Here is an 18,711-nt window from a genome sequence, read left to right on the forward strand (position 1 = left end):
AGCTTACATTACTGCTTTTTAACAAAAGATAACAAGAAAACGAAGAAAAACTGATAATAGAAGTAAATTAGAAAGTTGTTTAAAATGTTATGTTCTATCTAAATCATGAAAGAAAAATTTTGGGTTTTATGTCCCTTTAAGAAGCCGTACAAAACATGTGAGCTATTACCTCACATTATGTGCCTAACTATAGAAAATCTAGACTACATTAAATGCAGATATCAACAACATTTTATGATAAAATGCTTCTGAATCAAACAGCTGAACCTGTACAGGGTCTTTATTTTTTATTTTTTTAACCAAGAGATTATTTATGATGCAGAAGGTAGCATGAGAAAGTTCTATTTTTGTTTTTTTCTGACATTCTACTACACATAAAATATTAATAATAATATTGCTTAATTATGAATTTAGGAAGCAGAACTACAAAGGTTGTCTGTAGTCTTAATCGGCCTTTAATGACACAAAGAAAATAAGAAACGATTTGGGGATTTATTTTTTTCTTATGTTTGTAAGCAGTGCTGTAGAGCAGGAGATAAACTAGAAACGGTTCAAAGGAGGGTTACTAAAATGGTACGTGGTCTGAAAAGTAAAACTTATGAGGAGAAAATGGAGATAAATTATAGAAACATTGAAGTAAATTTTAAGCAATTAAAAAAAAAAAGCTCAGGATGAAACCTTTTTTCCACAAAAAGTACGACAACTGAACAAGGGGTCATGATCTCAAGTTAAAGGGTAGTAGGTTTAGGAGTAATTTGTGGAAACATTTCATTATAGAAAGGGAGGTTGATTCATCAAATAGACTTTCAATAGCGAAGTTCTCCCCAGGACCTTTTTAGCGGCTGCACTACCCGGCTCATTTTTTTTACTGACGACCCGGCTAAAATCGTAGCCAATATTAAGCTAAAATGAGCTAATATTAAAAATATTCAATGTTTATTGCACACATTTTCTTTAAATACATTTATGTTAAATTATGCAATTAATTTGTTCTTTGGATAGCTGAAAATGATTTAATATTAGAAAATATTAGACTGCCCCCACCTGGCTACTTCATAAAGCTACCCGTCTGGCAACATTTTCTGTGGAGAACATTGAACAGCGATGGAAAGGTCACATGCTGTAAGGGGATTCAGGAATGCCTAAGATAATTTATTTAGCTTACACTTAATAAGGACAGAATCAACTGGTATTTTGGTTAATCTAGGATTCTGTGATCAATGTAAATTTTTTTGGATATTTAATTTTATCCTTGTTTTCCTACACTTGCAGTTGTCTTTTATTTTTTTAATTTTTAAGCCAAGATACGGTCAATCAAAAGTCAGAGATGTAGGGATTAACATAGCACATGCTTCCACATGTTCTGTTCTTTTCTAAGGGAATTAGTGACAGTGTTCACAGCTTCACATTCACAGTAGCTTTAAACTGATTCATAAATTAAATGCAATAGCACATGCAAAATAGTTCTTCCAGCAGCCTGCCCATGGATTGTTCCAGCAGCCTGCCCATGGATTCGTCCAATTAGGGATTCTTCCAGCAGCCTCCCATGGGTTCTTCCAATTAGGGTTCCTTCCAGCAGCCTGCCCATGGATTCTTCCAATTAAGGTTCCTTCCAGCAGCCTGCCTATGGATTCTCCCAGCAGCCTGCCTATGGGTTCTTCAGATTAAGGTTTCTTCTAGCAGCTTCCTGTGGGTTCCTCCAACCGCCTGCTCATGGGTTCTTCTAGTTGCCTGTCCATGGGTTATTTTAGCTGCCTGCCCATGGGTTCGTCCAATTAGGGATTCTTCCAGCAGCCTCCCATGGGTTCTTCCAATTAGGGTTCCTTCCAGCAGCCTGCCCATGGATTCTTCCAATTAAGGTTCCTTCCAGCAGCCTGCCTATGGATTCTCCCAGCAGCCTGCCTATGGGTTCTTCAGATTAAGGTTTCTTCTAGCAGCTTCCTGTGGGTTCCTCCAACCGCCTGCTCATGGGTTCTTCTAGTTGCCTGCCCATGGGTTATTTTAGCTGCCTGCCCATGGGTTCTTCTAGCTGCCTGCCTATGGGTTCTTCCAATTAGGGTTTCTTCCAGCAGCTTCCATTTGGTTCTTCCAGCAGCCTGTTTTTTAGATGGTGGCACAATCTTATACAAGGAGTTGCCAAACCTCTTTCTCCCATCTCAGGTCTCAGCAGAAAACTTCAGAAGAAAAGGCTAACAATAGTTCAATATAGCTTAGCAAACAACCTGCACTAAAAGGAACATACAGGGTTACTTAAAGGAATTGGAGATTTTATTCAGAAAACACCAGAAGCATTGATAACAGTGATTTCCAGCTTTAATACAATCCAATAAAAAGCTGAAAGTATGAATAAAAAAGCGCAACCAGTTTTGGCAGACACAGCTGCCTTTTTTTTCAAGAGCAGTTAAAATCGCTATGAAATATTGGAGGAGTAACCGGGGCTGGCAGCATCTTGAAATACAAGGGAAGTCATTGTGATTGTTATTTTTCTGTATTTTCACTAAAATCTTGCTTGTTCTTTTAACAGCCTGCCCATGGGTTCTTTCAGCAGCCTGCCTATGGGTTCCTCTAGCAGCCTGCCCTTCCAATTAAGGTTTCTTCCAGCAGCTTCCCTAAGGGTTCTTACAACAGCTTGGCCATGGGTTCCTCTAGCAGCTTGCCCATGGGTTCTTCCAATTAGGGTTTCTTACAGCAGTTTCACCATTGGTTCCTCCAGCAGCCTGCCCACGAGTTCTTTCAGCAGCTTGCCCATGGGTTCTTCCAATTAGGGTTTCTTCCAGCAGCTTCTCGATTGTTTCCTTCAGCAGCTTGCCCATGGGTTCTTCCAAGCACATGTCTATGGATTCTTCCAGCAGCCTGCCCATGGGTTCTTCCTGCAGCACTTTCCTCTGGGGCGGTGGACATCAATCCGCATAATCGCATACGATTGTGTTGATTGACACCCCCTGCTAGCGGCCTAATGGTCGCAAATCTGCAGGGGGCGGCATTGCACAAGCAGTTCACCAGAACTGCTTGTGCAATGTTATATGCCGACAGCGTATGCTGTTGGCATTCAGTGATGTCTGGCGGACATGATCGCTACAGCGGATCATGTCCGTCCGACAGTTAGTAAATCGGCCCCAAATATTTTTTTATTTTTTTTAACATAACAAAAAAATGCAAAAATATATTTGACAAGTTCAGAGTAATATTACTAGCATAACTGGTTTCTTCAAAAAGTATCAAATAAATATTGACGTAAATATAAGACCCAAACTTTATTTAAAAATAAATAAATAGTTTAGCACTTCTTAGCTTACAACAGGGATATAGAATTACAATAGACATAATATTTAATTTTACATCATTATGACATGAAATAATGTTATATAGCAGAAACAGATGACTATACTTGAAGCAAATAGGTGCAAACAGGAAGATGTGAAAAACTAACAAAGCTGTAGTCCGGACTGGTTTTTTTTACGGTGTAAATAGTACTGTATTAGTATAATTTATATAATTCCAGGTAATTCACAAAAACACATTAGTTAAAGGGACATGATACTCAAAAAATAATATTTCATGATTCAGATAGAGCTTGCAATTTTAAACTACTTTCTAATTTACTTCTATTATTACATTTTCTTAGTGTTCATGGTATCTTTGGTTGAAAAGCAGGGACATAAGGTCAGGCGCTTGCACATGTCTAGAGCAGTATATGGCAGCAGTTTTGCAAGAGTGTTATTGAGCACTAGAGGGCAGCACTATTTCCTGCCGTGCAGTGCTCCAGACACCTACCTAGGTATCGCTTCAACTAAGAATACCATGGGAGCAAAGCAAATTTGACCATACAAGTAAATTGGATTTTATTTTTTATTATACGCTCTGGCTGAATAAAAAAAGAAACATTTTGGGTTTCATATCCCTACAACAAATTATTGCATGTAGAACCCTCCAGTTTTGAAATACAATTACAATTAATATATTTTTTGGAATATGCATATTTGTGTATGCTGTCTCACTAAAGCAAAATACTTCCTGCCTCAGATTTTAAAGGGACAGTCTACTCCAAAATTATGATCGTTTAAAAAGATAGATAATCCCTTTATTACCCATTCCCCAGTTTTACACAACCAACACAGTTATAATAATACACTTTTTATCTCTGTGATTACCTTGTATCTAAGCCTCTGCAGACTGCCCCCTTATCTCAGGGCTGTTTACGACTTGCATTGTAGCCAAACAGTGCGGTCTCATATGCAACTCCACAGGAGTGAGCACAGTGTTATCTATATTGTACACATAAACTAGCTCTATATTGCTGTAAAACGCTTATAAAATGGACTGAGATAAAGGCAGCCTGCAGGGGCTTAAAAACAGGCAGAGATTTTGAGTTTTAGATGTTATAAAGTATATTAATATAACAATATTGGTTATGCAAAGCTGGAGAATAGGTAGTAAATGCATTGGGGCATATTTATCAAGCTCCATACAATCTGCTCCATAACTTGTCCGCCTGCTCTGAGGCGGCGGACAGAAATCAACCCGATCAAATTTGATCGAGTTGATTGACACCCCCTGCTAGCAGCCGATTGGCTGTGAATCTGCAGGGGGCGGCATTGCACCGGCAGTTCACAAGAACTGCTAGTGCAATAATAAATGCCGACTGCGTATGCGGACAGCATTTATCGATGTGCAGCGGACATGATACGCTACTTCGTATCCACTCGCACATTCGATAAATATACCTCTTTATCTCTTTAAACAATAACAGTTTTGGAGTAGACTGTCCCTTTTAGATAATATTATAGCAAGAAACAATAACAATAAGTATTCTGTATTAAATATACTTTGCTATTGTCATATATGCAGAGACAGCATAATAAAAATTGTTTTAATTTTTCAAAAACAATGATCTGGATAGTAGAGCAATACACAAATGGGGGGGGGGGGGGGGGTACCATGCCTGTACCTTAGCATGCAAATACACAGCAGCTGTAAAACATGGCTACAGGCTTGTTGCTTTCTTTACACTAAAGCATTTCTCTATTAGGTGAATATTGTTATTAAGAAAGGAAACAGATTGATTTTTTTTTAATACTGTATCTGCACCTACAATAGCAAGGTATGTGTGTGCATACTACTTGCTGCTGTTGTATTTTTTATTTTATGTCCATTTTAAAGATATATGAAGGCTTTCAGAATAAAGTGTTTTATTTTTGGTATCTGCGGGCTTCCATACTTAGAGTTCTATTAAATATTTGCACTTTCCTAAATGTTCACACAAGCAAATTAAATGAAGTGGTATATTTTTTTTGTAAATAATAAATGTTGATTTATTATCTTGTTAATAAAAAATATTTCTAAAGTTACTTCATGCTTTTCTTCTTTTTTTTTTTTTTCCAAGTCTTAATGGTGACTGACAAAAGTACAAAATATATAATATTCATTAAAAGATGTAGCACATACCATTTTTTTTGTATTACTTTAGTGATGGATGTAGTTATATAATAGATTGTTTGTGCCTAATTGAAACTGGAGTTTTTTGTTATCTTTTGAAGGAAACTTCCATGATTCAAATAAAAAAAAAAAAGTATATACAATGACAGTAAAATTAAACTTTCATGATTTAGATAGAGCATGCAATATTAAACAAATGTCCAATTATAAGGTATAAAAGGGGGTACCTTGTTTAAGTGCCGGAACCAGAGTGGCAAAATTAAAAAATGCATGAATATATAGTCAAGATCTTGTGCATTTCACGCCCGCATTCAGCGCTTACTCATAGATAACGTCAATAGGACGATATGTATTATTTCTTACTTTTAAAATTGACACCTTGTTTTGTATTTATATGCCAGTGACTTGTGATTGGATAGTTGTACGTTTCCTATTGATGTTATCTATGCATAAGCGCCGAATGCTGACACGAAATTAATTATATCTTGACTTTATCTCCATGTAATTTTTAATTTTGCTATAATAACTGGTATTTTTTAAACTTGTGTGTCGCATCTACTCCTCTTTTTTGGCTTGTGTAATCCGGCTTCATTCCACCGCTTTGATGCTAGCACCCTGCCACTCAGAGGATTTCTAGTGATCGGTTACATTTATTACCTTTGAGCTGTGCATGGATCTGCAGTGGCATACTTGGAGTGAATGAGTATTGTCAGAGATGATCAACAGACAAATCTCAGGAGCAGGCTGAGGTCAGAAACATCAAGGCTGTATGGGACCAGTGCATCAAGCCTCAGGGAACTTCCAGAAGCATGTATGGACTGGGTATCTCCGCCAATAGAGACTTTCTCCAACCCTGGAACCTGTAGCTGTTGAGCTGGAAGTGATTTTAGCAAGTAGCCCACCCTAATAACCAGACAAGACCAGTATTAAGGTGAAACAAGAACTGTTTTATTCACACAAACTCACAGTATTTATACACAATTGCCATCTGAGAGCCTAATACCATTAGAGAACAATCCCACAACTCCAGACAGCCTGTCGCCTCCATAGCGGCTATTGGAACTGAGATACCCATATCATGTAGGCCGGGATTTTGCTATTCCTGAGTACACTTCCATAGCCCTGGATCCCCAGGGGTCTTGGTCCAAAAAGCGACACGATCCGCGGCTAGGGACCGAAGCAGCAGTGTGGTTAAAGGTAGGGTTGGCAAAAACCCCACAGTTCCGAAGTGAGCTTACTCTTTGTAATCACCCCAGCCCATGCCCCTTTGAGGGTATAGTAAGTCCCCCAAAAGGGGAGTCCTAAAGCAATGTGCTTCCGGAGCGACCTAGGTTAAAGTTCAGCGGGTATCTTTGGTACGCCTAGCCAGCGAGTAGTTCCATAAGATCCTGGCTGGGGCCCGGTAAGGGGTAGAGTGGGTTAGAGATCAGCTCATTTGGGGGAAAGTTGAGTCACTGCAACACAAGGTGAAATACAAAGAGAAAAGGGATTGCTCTTGGAGCCCGGTATCCATGCAAGTCTCTCTCCCTGATGGTAGGACAGAGGGGAAAAAGGGGAACCCGCGGCAACGCCTGCCCAGAGTTAGACCACCGGATCACCCCTCTAGGCTGGGGTATGCCACTGGTCCATGACAGTTACAACAACAGATACATACATTTTTTTTTTGAAATAATTTTTTATTGATATTTAAACAATACAAAAGAATAAACAAGACCTTCACAGAAGACATAGCCACTTAATGACAGATAGATCAATGAGACCAATATTAGTAGACAGTAACTAAGATTTCCTAGAAGCATTTAAAACATTTACATTTGTATCGCTATATAGATGGAATTACTTGGTCGATTACTCCTTAAACAACAGCTATCATGCTTCTTGTCTGTCAGTTTGTCTGGGGGACCTGAGTGGGGTAAGGACACCCCCTCATTCCCATCTTAACCAAAAAATGTATGAAGATCTTGAATACAAAGGGAGTACAGAGAAAAGTTGGGAAAATCAAAGGGGGAAGAGAAGAAGATAAGAGGGGAAGATGAAGAAGAGTAAGAAAATAGTGCCTTCCGACCATGACACACCCAGTGGAATTTTCATCAATAAGGATAATATTATGATTAACCAACGGATGTATAAAGGCATATAAGATCTCTGCTGTATTGGGTATATTGACAATTCAAACAGTATTATACGGAGTCATGTGTGATCCAATAAAACCAGACTTTGTGAAAAGCTTCCTGAGTGTCTTGTAATATTGCTGCTTGTGCGGACATATTGTATATGTGCCTAATTTTATGTAAAATTTCGTCCCAGGGGGGAGCCCCCTCCTTCCAGTGACGGGCTATACATATACGTGTAGCTGTACATAAAATTTTGATAAATTGATTAATGTATTTATTAAACTGCCTTAAGCGTACATTCAATAGGGCTTGGTTCATTGACAACTGAATGGGGCTATCTAGTATCGTACTTAAAAGGAGTGATAATTTATTCCAGATTATTTTAGAGTAAGAGCAGTCCCACCACATGTGTTTGTATGTACCTTCGACTTCACAACCCCTGTAACAGAGCTTGGACCCCCGTTTAATGGAATGAGAGGTGATAATTGGAGTGAGATACCATCTGAAAATTGTTTTAAGGCAATTTTCCTGCATGTCAGCACTCAACAGGCCTTTACTCGCATTATATATTAAGTTATTCCAGTCGGAAATATCAATTTCTGTATTGAGGTCGGCCTCCCATTTAAGCTGAAGGCTTGTTTTAGTGATTTGTGTGGAAGATTGAATTAGTTGATATAATTGTGAAATAGTTTTTCTAGGTCTGGATGAGGAGCTACAAATTATTTCTAAGGGAGTGAATTTGTGACCAGTCAATGAAGGTAGGTATTTATGTATGATGGAGGATATCTGAAGATATAGAAACCAATGTAATTTGGAAGGAGACAGTTTATCCTGAAGTTGTGTGTATGTCATTAATTTGCCTTTGTCTACTAAGTCTGCGATCCTATAAAGACCTCTGTTTTCCCACTTCTGTATAGCTGGGATCTGTTCTGAAGGTATGATTACTTTTAGGGGGGTCTTGAGGGATCTGTTAGGGAGAATTTTGAGAGACGAAACAAGAGTGGACCAAGCTTTGAGCATGTAATCTGTAATTGGGAATTTATTAAGTTTTTGGGTTTGAGCTCTATGTGGGTCCCACAGAGCCAGCTCTTGAGGATATAGTTTATTTATGTCTGACTCCAACGTGGTCCATCTTATCTCATCTTCCGTTTTGTTAAGGAGAGTAGTTTGCGCTAACCTAGCTGCTTGGAAGTAGTGTCTGAGATTTGGTGCGCCCAGGCCTCCCAGTTGCCTATGTCTCGTAAATATTGGTTTAGGAATTCTAGCTTTTTTAGTCCCTCTTATAAAATTGTTAATGCAAGCTTGGAGATTGTCTAGATCACAATTCGGGATGCCTATCGGTAGGGTCCGAAATAAATATAAAATCTTTGGTAACACAGACATTTTGATCGCAGATAGACGTCCAAACCAAGAAAATCTCAGTTTGCTCCATTTAGTGAGGTCCTGTTTGATTACTTTATAAATTGGAGGATAGTTGGTTTGGTAAAGTTCTGATGAGTGTTTTGTAAGGTTGATCCCTAGATATTTGAGATGATGTTTTACCCAATTAAACTCAAAGTTTAGTTCTATCAATTTTTTTGTGTGGTCTGGAATAGCAAGAGGCATGGCTTCACATTTTTCAAGGTTCACTTTGTAACCAGATATAGTGGAGAAGTTCCTAAGGGTGTTGTATAAATTTGGCAGAGATATAAGGGGTTTGGTTAGGGAGAGCAAAACGTCATCTGCAAAAAGAGTGAGTTTGTAAACCGATTGTCCTATTTTAATACCCGTAATGTCTGGGGAGTTCCTAATGTGTTGCGCCAGGGGCTCTATGCAAACAGCAAAAAGGAGAGGGGATAAAGGACAACCCTGTCTCGTCCCATTTAAGACCGCAAATCTGTCAGATTGGTGTCCCATTGCCTTAACGCATGCCGAGGGATATGAATATATACTCTGGATCGCTGTAATAAAAGAACCCCTAAAGCCCATGGTATGTAGTACAGCTTGCATGTACTCCCAGTCGACCCTGTCAAACGCCTTCTCTGCGTCCAGGGATAACAACAGAGAAGGCGTTTTAGAAATATGCAAATAATCTATTAATGATATCATCCTTCTGATATTATCTGGAGCTTCCCTATTTTTAATGAAGCCAACCTGGTCTGGGTGAATTAGTTTTGGGAGCAAGTGTTTTAATCGGTTGGCCAGAATTTTGGTAAAAATTTTTAAATCTTGGTTAATGAGGGAAATTGGTCTATAATTATGACAGAGGGACCTGTCCTTGCCCGGCTTAGGGAGGACTATAATTTTGGCATCTAAAAGTTCTGAGGGAATAGTATGTCCTTGAAGTATATGATTGCTAAATTTGACTAGGTGAGGTATGAGAAAGGATTTAAATAGTTTATAGTACTCGCCTGAAAAGCCATCTGGGCCCGCTGCTTTACCAGGTTTCAGATCTTGGATAACTCTCTCTACCTCACTTGCACTGATGTCTGAGTTAAGAGTTGCCAAATCTTGTTGGTCAATTTGGGGCAGAGTGGCTTCCTCCAGAAATCTATTCAGGAGACAGGAAGTTTGTTCCGATTTGGAAACTTTCTTGCCATTGTATAAAGAACTATAATAGTTGGCAAAAGTGTCTACAATTACTTTTGGGTGGGATGTAGATTCACATGCATTTATGCGTAAGAAGGGAATGGAAATATCTTTGATCCTATCTCTAATTTTATTGGCTAGATAACGATCTGGTTTATTGGCGTATATATAGTATTTGGTTTGTAGTCTTAATCCGGCTCTAAGTGACTGGTCATTTAATAATTTATCTAGTTTTTGGCGTTGATTTTGCAATGTTTTATATACCTTGGGTGAGCAGGTAAGTCTATGTTGTTTCTCTAGTGTAGCTATCTCCTTGTGTAGTGTCTGTAATAGTAACTGTGTTTCCCTTTTTGATTTTGACTTTAGTTGGATTAGGAAACCTCTTAACACCGATTTATGGGCTGCCCAAATCTGAATCGGGTTATCGATGGAATCTGTATTAATATTCCAGAATTCCATCATCTGTTTGAAAATACGATCTTTATGTTGGGGATTTTTCATAAGTGTGGGGTCATAAGTCCAGCTTCTTGCATTGTTTGGGGGAAGAAGCCCTGTTATTTTAGCTACTATTATGGAATGATCAGACCACACACAAGGATGAATGGAGGAGGATACCAGATTGGAAATTAGGGTTTGGCTCAGGAAAATGTAATCTAGCTTGAAATATTTTCGGTGTGCTGTTGAGTAGAAAGTGTGATCTGAAGTGATGCCATATAGCGCAGTCCAAGAGTCAAGTACATTATGTCCTTCCAGAGTACTGGAAATAGATTTAGTTTTTCTGTTGTTTCTAATTTGTGATTGTGTGGGTCGGATTTGTGACTGAGGAAATTTCATGTAGAGGGAGACATTAAAGTCTCCTGCTAGAAATATTCTAGCCGAGTTCCAGTTTGTGAGAAGGTGTGAGATTTTATTAATGAATTTGTCTTGCTTTTCGTTTGGGGCATAGATGTTGCAAAAAATAATTTCCACTTCGTTAATGTGGCCCTTAATGATTAGGTATCTGCCCTCTTTATCTATTATGGATTCTTTGTGAATAAAATTTAAGGAGGAGTGGAGAAGGATAGAAACCCCTCTCTTCTTTTTATCTGTAGTAGAATGAAAGTGTGTTGGGTATTGATTCGTCCAGTATTTGGGAATATGATTAGACTCAAAATGAGTTTCTTGTAAGAAAATGACGTTAGCACCCAAGCGTGTGTATTGAGATAAGGCTTTCCTACGTTTTGCATCTGAATTTAGACCTCTTGCGTTATGGGAGAGTAGAACTATATTAGTCGGAGTCATTAGTGTGTGACAAATGGAATTGTTTGATTATTAATTGTAAGGAATAGTGATGAAGTGTATTGTGTTTGCAAGAGCTCACCAGCCTCTAGTAACGAATCACCTCTCTGAAAAAGCACTCTCATCCGTTGGGTTACTGGGTGTGTCTGTGGTCCACTTGGGGAAGGCACAAGGGGAGAGAAGAGAAGGATAAGTAGAATGAATAACTGTAGGGTAGAAAAAGTAAAGACGTTAGAGAAGAATAACTTAAACAAAAGAAATATAAAATAAAAAATAACATATTGAGGTTTCTGAAATAACATCAATTAGTTCTGGGGGAACCTATAGAACAGAGGAGTTGCCAACTAACTCCATTTTTAAAACATAGGGGGAAACTAGCTGTAAGGTAAAGTACCATTAATATTGTTAGATATTAACTATTAACCACTCTCCCCTACCAAAGCCAACAACAATAACTGTATATGATCTTTAGAAATACAACATTTGGATAAACCTACTATGTTGTGAGATAACAATATAAACTTAGTAAAAACTAAATTAGACATTTTCTTGTAAGAGTTCTTAAGTTCGACCCATTGTCTCAGGAGATTTTCCTAGTCTCTGTAGGTACACTGCAACCTGTAAGAGAGGGGAAAATAGAAAAAAACAAGGAGATACACAAAACTTCACTGTGAGTCTTTCACTTATTCTTCTGTCGTCTCCTCGGGGCTCTAGTCCATTGTGACTTCTGAGACTTAAGTTTCGCCTGTTGAGCTGTTAGAGTCTCCTCCATCTGTGATTTCTCTGGCAGGTTTGGTGTTTCCAGATCCAGTGCTTCACATATATCGGATATCCCATTAACATCTCTGATTGTGAGGATTTTATTGTCCTTAGAGATATGTAGAGCAAAGGGGTAACCCCATCTGTACTGGATGCCATGTTTTCGAAGCAGAGAGGTGAGAGGACGCAAAGTCCCCCTCCGTTGGAGTGTCCTAGTGCTCAAGTCCTGATAGAAATGTACAACGTTTCCTTGAAACTTGAAAGTTGGTTGTTTAGCAGCCTCTTTGAGAATCTTATCCTTCTCTGGGAATCTCAGGAATGCCACTATAACATCTCGAGGTGGGTTGTCAGCTTTGGGTTTGGGTCTAAGAGCCCTATGTGCTCTCTCAATCTCTATTTCCGTTGACTGATCTACCCCTGTTATTGCACAGAACAATTGATGTAAATATGAAGGCAATTCAGCTGCCGTAATCGATTCAGGAATTCCTTTAAGACGGATGTTACTTCTTCGACTCCTGTTTTCCATATCTTCGATCTTGTCCAGCAAATCGGTTACTACCTGCTGTTGCTCTGATACTTGTTGGACTGTCATTTCAACATCCTCTACCAGGATGTCTCTATTTTCCTCCAGTGTTTCTACTCTGGAACCTAGGTCCTTAATTTCTTGTTTGATATCATTCAGACTTGTCGTCATGAAGGTGTGCATGGAATCCAATTTCTCCCAGAGTTTATCAAAACTATTAGTAATATCTTGTTTGGAGACAAGTAGATGTAGGTCCGCTTTAGTTAGTGGAGTGGAGTCGACAAAAGAATCCTGCATGGAAGGCTTCATTGTATTGATTTCTGCCATTTCTTTGTTGGCATCTGGGGTTTTATCTCCCTGGGATGGTTTAAAATATGAGTTGACAGATGCAGATTTCCCTGGCTTGTCTGATTTATTTGGTTTCTTGGAGGCCATGTTAATGCTCTAAAATAGTCTCAGGAGGTAGGGTTAATTCCCTAAAAAATATTACTCCAGCAATAGTGAGAGTATTGATATATTTAATCTTCTGAGGTTTTAATAGAAAAAGTCCTTTTGGGTGTGCTTTCGTAATCATCCAGCAGGTGGCGCTGTTGTATAGGAATAGGTGTATCTCTATGAACTGATTTTCAACTACATTAAAAAAACATGTCCCAGTTTACAAAACAATATAGTTTCCCAAATACAAGACCCTTCATGTAGAATGTTGAGAGGGGAGTAGGAATATTGCAATTTGTTCACCTCTAAAAAAAAGTGGTAGTACAGATCTCATTCTTTGCACTTTTAAGAAGCTAATTCTTCCTAAAATGCCATTGTGTTCTCAGGCTTTATCTAGCCACATGGGAGATTTCTAATAACTTAGTGATTTCCAGGATTTGTAATTTGGACCTGAAGGTTTCTGTCTTAAAGATTAATGTCCTGGCCAGTATTTTATAGTGTGGCAATGTGTGTTAGGCTCCATTTCTGTGCTGCATCATGTAATGTTTTTTCAGGTCTGTAAAGGTTTGACCAGATCTATATGGCCATTACTCACGACTGAGCCCTTTCCCACAGGGTGGATGATGGTCTGGCTGATGATGACAGTTATCCACAGCCTGTTTTCTGCAGTTTCAGCCCCTGTGGTGTTCCCAGCAGCTTCACATAACTTTTGAGCTGAGATGTACCCTCTGGATCCTTGATGGAGAGGAGTAGTGGCTGATCTCCCTGTTCTGGTATACAGAGCTCTAAGCTAAGGCATCCATCTTGGAGCCCTGTCAGACTCCGCCCCCCAGATACATACATTTTTAAATGCACAGGTCAGGACAAATGCAAAGTCCAGTAAGCAGGTAAGAGTCATAACAAGAAGGTCAGGAACATAAGCAAAAACACCAGGACTACTCAGGAGAATAAGCAAGCCTTTTAACACTTCGTGTGGGTCTTTTGGTGCCAGTATTGCTGCAAGGACACTTCATTAAAAAAAAAACATAATTTATGCTTACCTGATAAATTCCTTTCTTCTGTTGTGTGATCAGTCCACGGGTCATCATTACTTCTGGGATATTATCTGCTCCCCTACAGGAAGTGCAAGAGGATTCACCCAGCAGAGTTGCTATATAGCTCCTCCCCTCTACGTCACCTCCAGTCATTCGACCAAAGACCAACGAGAAAGGAGAAGCCAAGGGTGTAGTGGTGACTGAATTATAATTTAAAAAATATGTACCTGCCGTAAAAAACAGGGCGGGCCGTGGACTGATCACACAACAGAAGAAAGGAATTTATCAGGTAAGCATAAATTATGTTTTCTTCTGTTATGTGTGATCAGTCCACGGGTCATCATTACTTCTGGGATACCAATACCAAAGCAAAAGTACACGGATGACGGGAGGGATAGGCAGGCTCATTATACAGAAGGAACCACTGCCTGAAGAACCTTTCTCCCAAAAATAGCCTCCGAAGAAGCAAAAGTGTCAAATTTGTAAAATTTGGAAAAAGTATGAAGCGAAGACCAAGTTGCAGCCTTGCAAATCTGTTCAACAGAGGCCTCATTCTTAAAGGCCCAAGTGGAAGCCACAGCTCTAGTGGAATGAGCTGTAATTCTTTCAGGAGGCTGCTGTCCAGCAGTCTCATAGGCTAAACGTATTATGCTACGAAGCCAAAAAGAGAGAGAGGTAGCAGAAGCTTTTTGACCTCTCCTCTGTCCAGAATAAACGACAAACAGGGAAGAAGTTTGGCGAAAATCTTTAGTTGCCTGCAAGTAGAACTTGAGGGCACGAACTACATCCAGATTGTGTAGAAGACGTTCCTTCTTTGAAGAAGGATTTGGACACAAGGATGGAACAACAATCTCTTGATTGATATTCCTATTAGAGACAACCTTAGGTAAGAACCCAGGTTTAGTACGCAGAACTACCTTGTCTGAGTGAAAGATCAGATAAGGAGAATCACAATGTAGGGCTGATAACTCAGAGACTCTTCGAGCCGAGGAAATAGCCATTAAAAATAGAACTTTCCAAGATAACAATTTTATATCAATGGAATGAAGGGGTTCAAACGGAACACCCTGTAAAACGTTAAGAACTAAGTTTAAACTCCATGGCGGAGCAACAGTTTTAAACACAGGCTTGATCCTAGCTAAAGCCTGACAAAAGGCCTGGATGTCTGAATTTTCTGACAGACGCCTGTGCAACAAGATGGACAGAGCTGAGATCTGTCCCCTTAATGAGCTAGCCGATAAACCCTTTTCTAAACCTTCTTGTAGAAAAGACAATATCCTAGGAATCCTAACCTTACTCCAGGAGTAATCTTTGGATTCACACCAGTATAGGTATTTACGCCATATTTTATGGTAAATCTTTCTGGTAACAGGCTTCCTAGCCTGTATCAGGGTATCAATAACCGACTCAGAAAAACCACGTTTTGATAAAATCAAGCGTTCAATTTCCAAGCAGTCAGCTTCAGAGAAGTTAGACTTTGATGTTTGAATGGACCCTGAATCAGAAGGTCCTGTCTTAGAGGTAGAGACCAAGGCGGACAGGATGACATGTCCACTAGATCTGCATACCAAGTCCTGCGCGGCCATGCAGGCGCTATTAGAATCACTGATGCTCTCTCCTGTTTGATTTTGGCAATCAATCGAGGAAGCAGCGGGAAGGGTGGAAACACATAAGCCATCCTGAAGTTCCAAGGTGCTGTCAAAGCATCTATCAGAACCGCTCCCGGATCCCTGGATCTGGATCCGTAACGAGGAAGTTTGGCGTTCTGGCGAGACGCCATGAGATCTATCTCTGGTTTGCCCCAACGTCGAAGTATTTGGGCAAAGACCTCCGGATGAAGTTCCCACTCCCCCGGATGAAGAGTCTGGCGACTCAAGAAATCCGCCTCCCAGTTCTCCACTCCCGGGATGTGGATTGCTGATAGGTGGCAAGAGTGAGACTCTGCCCAGCGAATTATCTTTGATACTTCTATCATTGCTAGGGAGCTTCTTGTCCCTCCTTGATGGTTGATGTAAGCTACAGTCGTGATGTTGTCCGACTGAAACCTGATGAACCCCCGAGTCTTTAACTGGGGCCAAGCTAGAAGGGCATTGAGAACTGCTCTCAATTCCAGAATGTTTATTGGCAGGAGACTTTCCTCCTGACTCCATTGTCCCTGAGCCTTCAGAGAATTCCAGACAGCGCCCCAACCTAGAAGGCTGGCGTCTGTTGTTACAATTGTCCAGTCCGGCCTGCTGAACGGCATCCCCCTGGACAGATGTGGCCGAGAAAGCCACCATAGAAGAGAGTTTCTGGTCTCTTGATCCAGATTCAGAGTGGGGGACAAATCTGAGTAATCCCCATTCCACTGACTCAGCATGCACAATTGCAGCGGTCTGAGATGTAGGCGTGCAAAGGGTACTATGTCCATTGCTGCTACCATTAAGCCGATCACCTCCATGCATTGAGCTACTGACGGGAGTTGAATGGAATGAAGGACACGGCATGTATTTAGAAGCTTTGTTAATCTGTCTTCTGTCAGATAAATCTTCATTTCTACAGAATCTATAAGAGTCCCCAAGAATGGAACTCTTGTGAGAGGCAAGAGAGAACTCTTCTTTTCGTTCACTTTCCATCCATGCGACCTTAGAAATGCCAGAACTAACTCTGTATGAGACTTGGCAGTTTGAAAGCTTGAAGCTTGTATCAGAATGTCGTCTAGGTACGGAGCTACCGAAATTCCTCGCGGTCTCAGAACCGCTAGAAGGGCACCCAGAACCTTTGTGAAGATTCTTGGAGCCGTAGCCAATCCGAATGGAAGGGCTACAAACTAGTAATGCCTGTCTAAGAAGGCAAACCTTAGATACCGGTAATGATCTTTGTGAATCGGTATGTGAAGGTAAGCATCCTTTAAATCCACTGTGGTCATGTACTGACCCTTTTGGATCATGGGTAAGATTGTCCGAATAGTTTCCATTTTGAACGATGGAACTCTTAGGAATTTGTTTAGGATCTTTAAATCCAAGATTGGCCTGAAAGTTCCCTCTTTTTTGGGGACCACAAACAGGTTTGAGTAAAACCCTTGTCCTTGTTCCGACCGTGGAACCGGATGGATCACTCCCATTAATAATAGATCTTGTACACAGCGTAGAAACGCGTCTTTCTTTATTTGGCTTGTTGACAACCTTGACAGATGAAATCTCCCTCTTGGGGGAGATAATTTGAAGTCTAGAAGGTATCCCTGAGATATGATCTCTAGCGCCCAGGGATCCTGGACATCTCTTGCCCAAGCCTGGGCGAAGAGAGAGAGTCTGCCCCCCACTAGATCCGGTCCCGGATCGGGGGCCCTCGGTTCATGCTGTCTTAGGGGCAGCAGCAGGTTTTCTGGCCTGCTTGCCCTTATTCCAGGACTGGTTAGGTTTCCAGCCTTGTCTGTAACGAGCAACAGCTCCTTCCTGTTTTGGTGCAGTGGAAGTTGATGCTGCACCTGCTTTGAAATTCCGAAAGGGACGAAAATTAGACTGTCTAGCCTTAGCTTTGGCTTTGTCTTGAGGTAGAGCGTGGCCCTTACCTCCTGTAATGTCAGCGATAATTTCTTTCAAACCGGGCCCAAATAAAGTTTGCCCCTTGAAAGGTATATTAAGTAATTTGGACTTAGAAGTTACATCAGCCGACCAGGATTTTAGCCACAGCGCCCTACGTGCCTGAATGGCGAATCCTGAATTCTTAGCCGTAAGTTTGGTTAAATGTACTACGGCCTCCGAAATGAATGAATTAGCTAGTCTAAGGACTCTAAGCCTGTCCGTAATGTCGTCCAGCGTAGCGGAACTAAGGTTCTCTTCCAGAGACTCAATCCAAAATGCTGCCGCAGCCGTAATCGGCGCGATGCATGCAAGGGGTTGCAATATAAAACCTTGTTGAACAAACATTTTCTTAAGGTAACCCTCTAATTTTTTATCCATAGGATCTGAAAAAGCACAGCTATCCTCCACCGGGATAGTGGTGCGCTTAGCTAAAGTAGAGACTGCTCCCTCCACCTTAGGGACCGTTTGCCATAAGTCCCGTGTGGTGGCGTCTATTGGAAACATCTTTCTAAATATTGGAGGGGGTGAGAACGGCACACCGGGTCTATCCCACTCCTTAGTAACAATTTCAGTTAATCTCTTAGGTATAGGAAAAACGTCAGTACTCGCCGGTACCGCAAAGTATTTATCCAACCTACACATTTTCTCTGGTATTGCAACAGTGTTACAATCGTTAAGAGCCGCTAAGACCTCCCCTAGTAATACACGGAGGTTTTCCAATTTAAATTTAAAATTTGAAATATCTGAATCCAATCTGCTTGGATCAGAACCGTCACCTACAGAATGAAGCTCTCCGTCCTCATGCTCTGCAAGCTGTGACGCAGTATCAGACATGGCCCTAGAATTATCAGCGCACTCTGTTCTCACCCCAGAGTGATCACGCTTGCCTCTTAGTTCTGGTAACTTAGCCAAAACTTCAGTCATAACAGTAGCCATATCTTGTAATGTTATCTGTAATGGCTGCCCAGATGTACTAGGCGCCATAATATCACGCACCTCCC

Source organism: Bombina bombina, chromosome 1 (genome assembly GCF_027579735.1).
Source record: "Bombina bombina isolate aBomBom1 chromosome 1, aBomBom1.pri, whole genome shotgun sequence".
Lineage (NCBI taxonomy): Eukaryota > Metazoa > Chordata > Amphibia > Anura > Bombinatoridae > Bombina > Bombina bombina.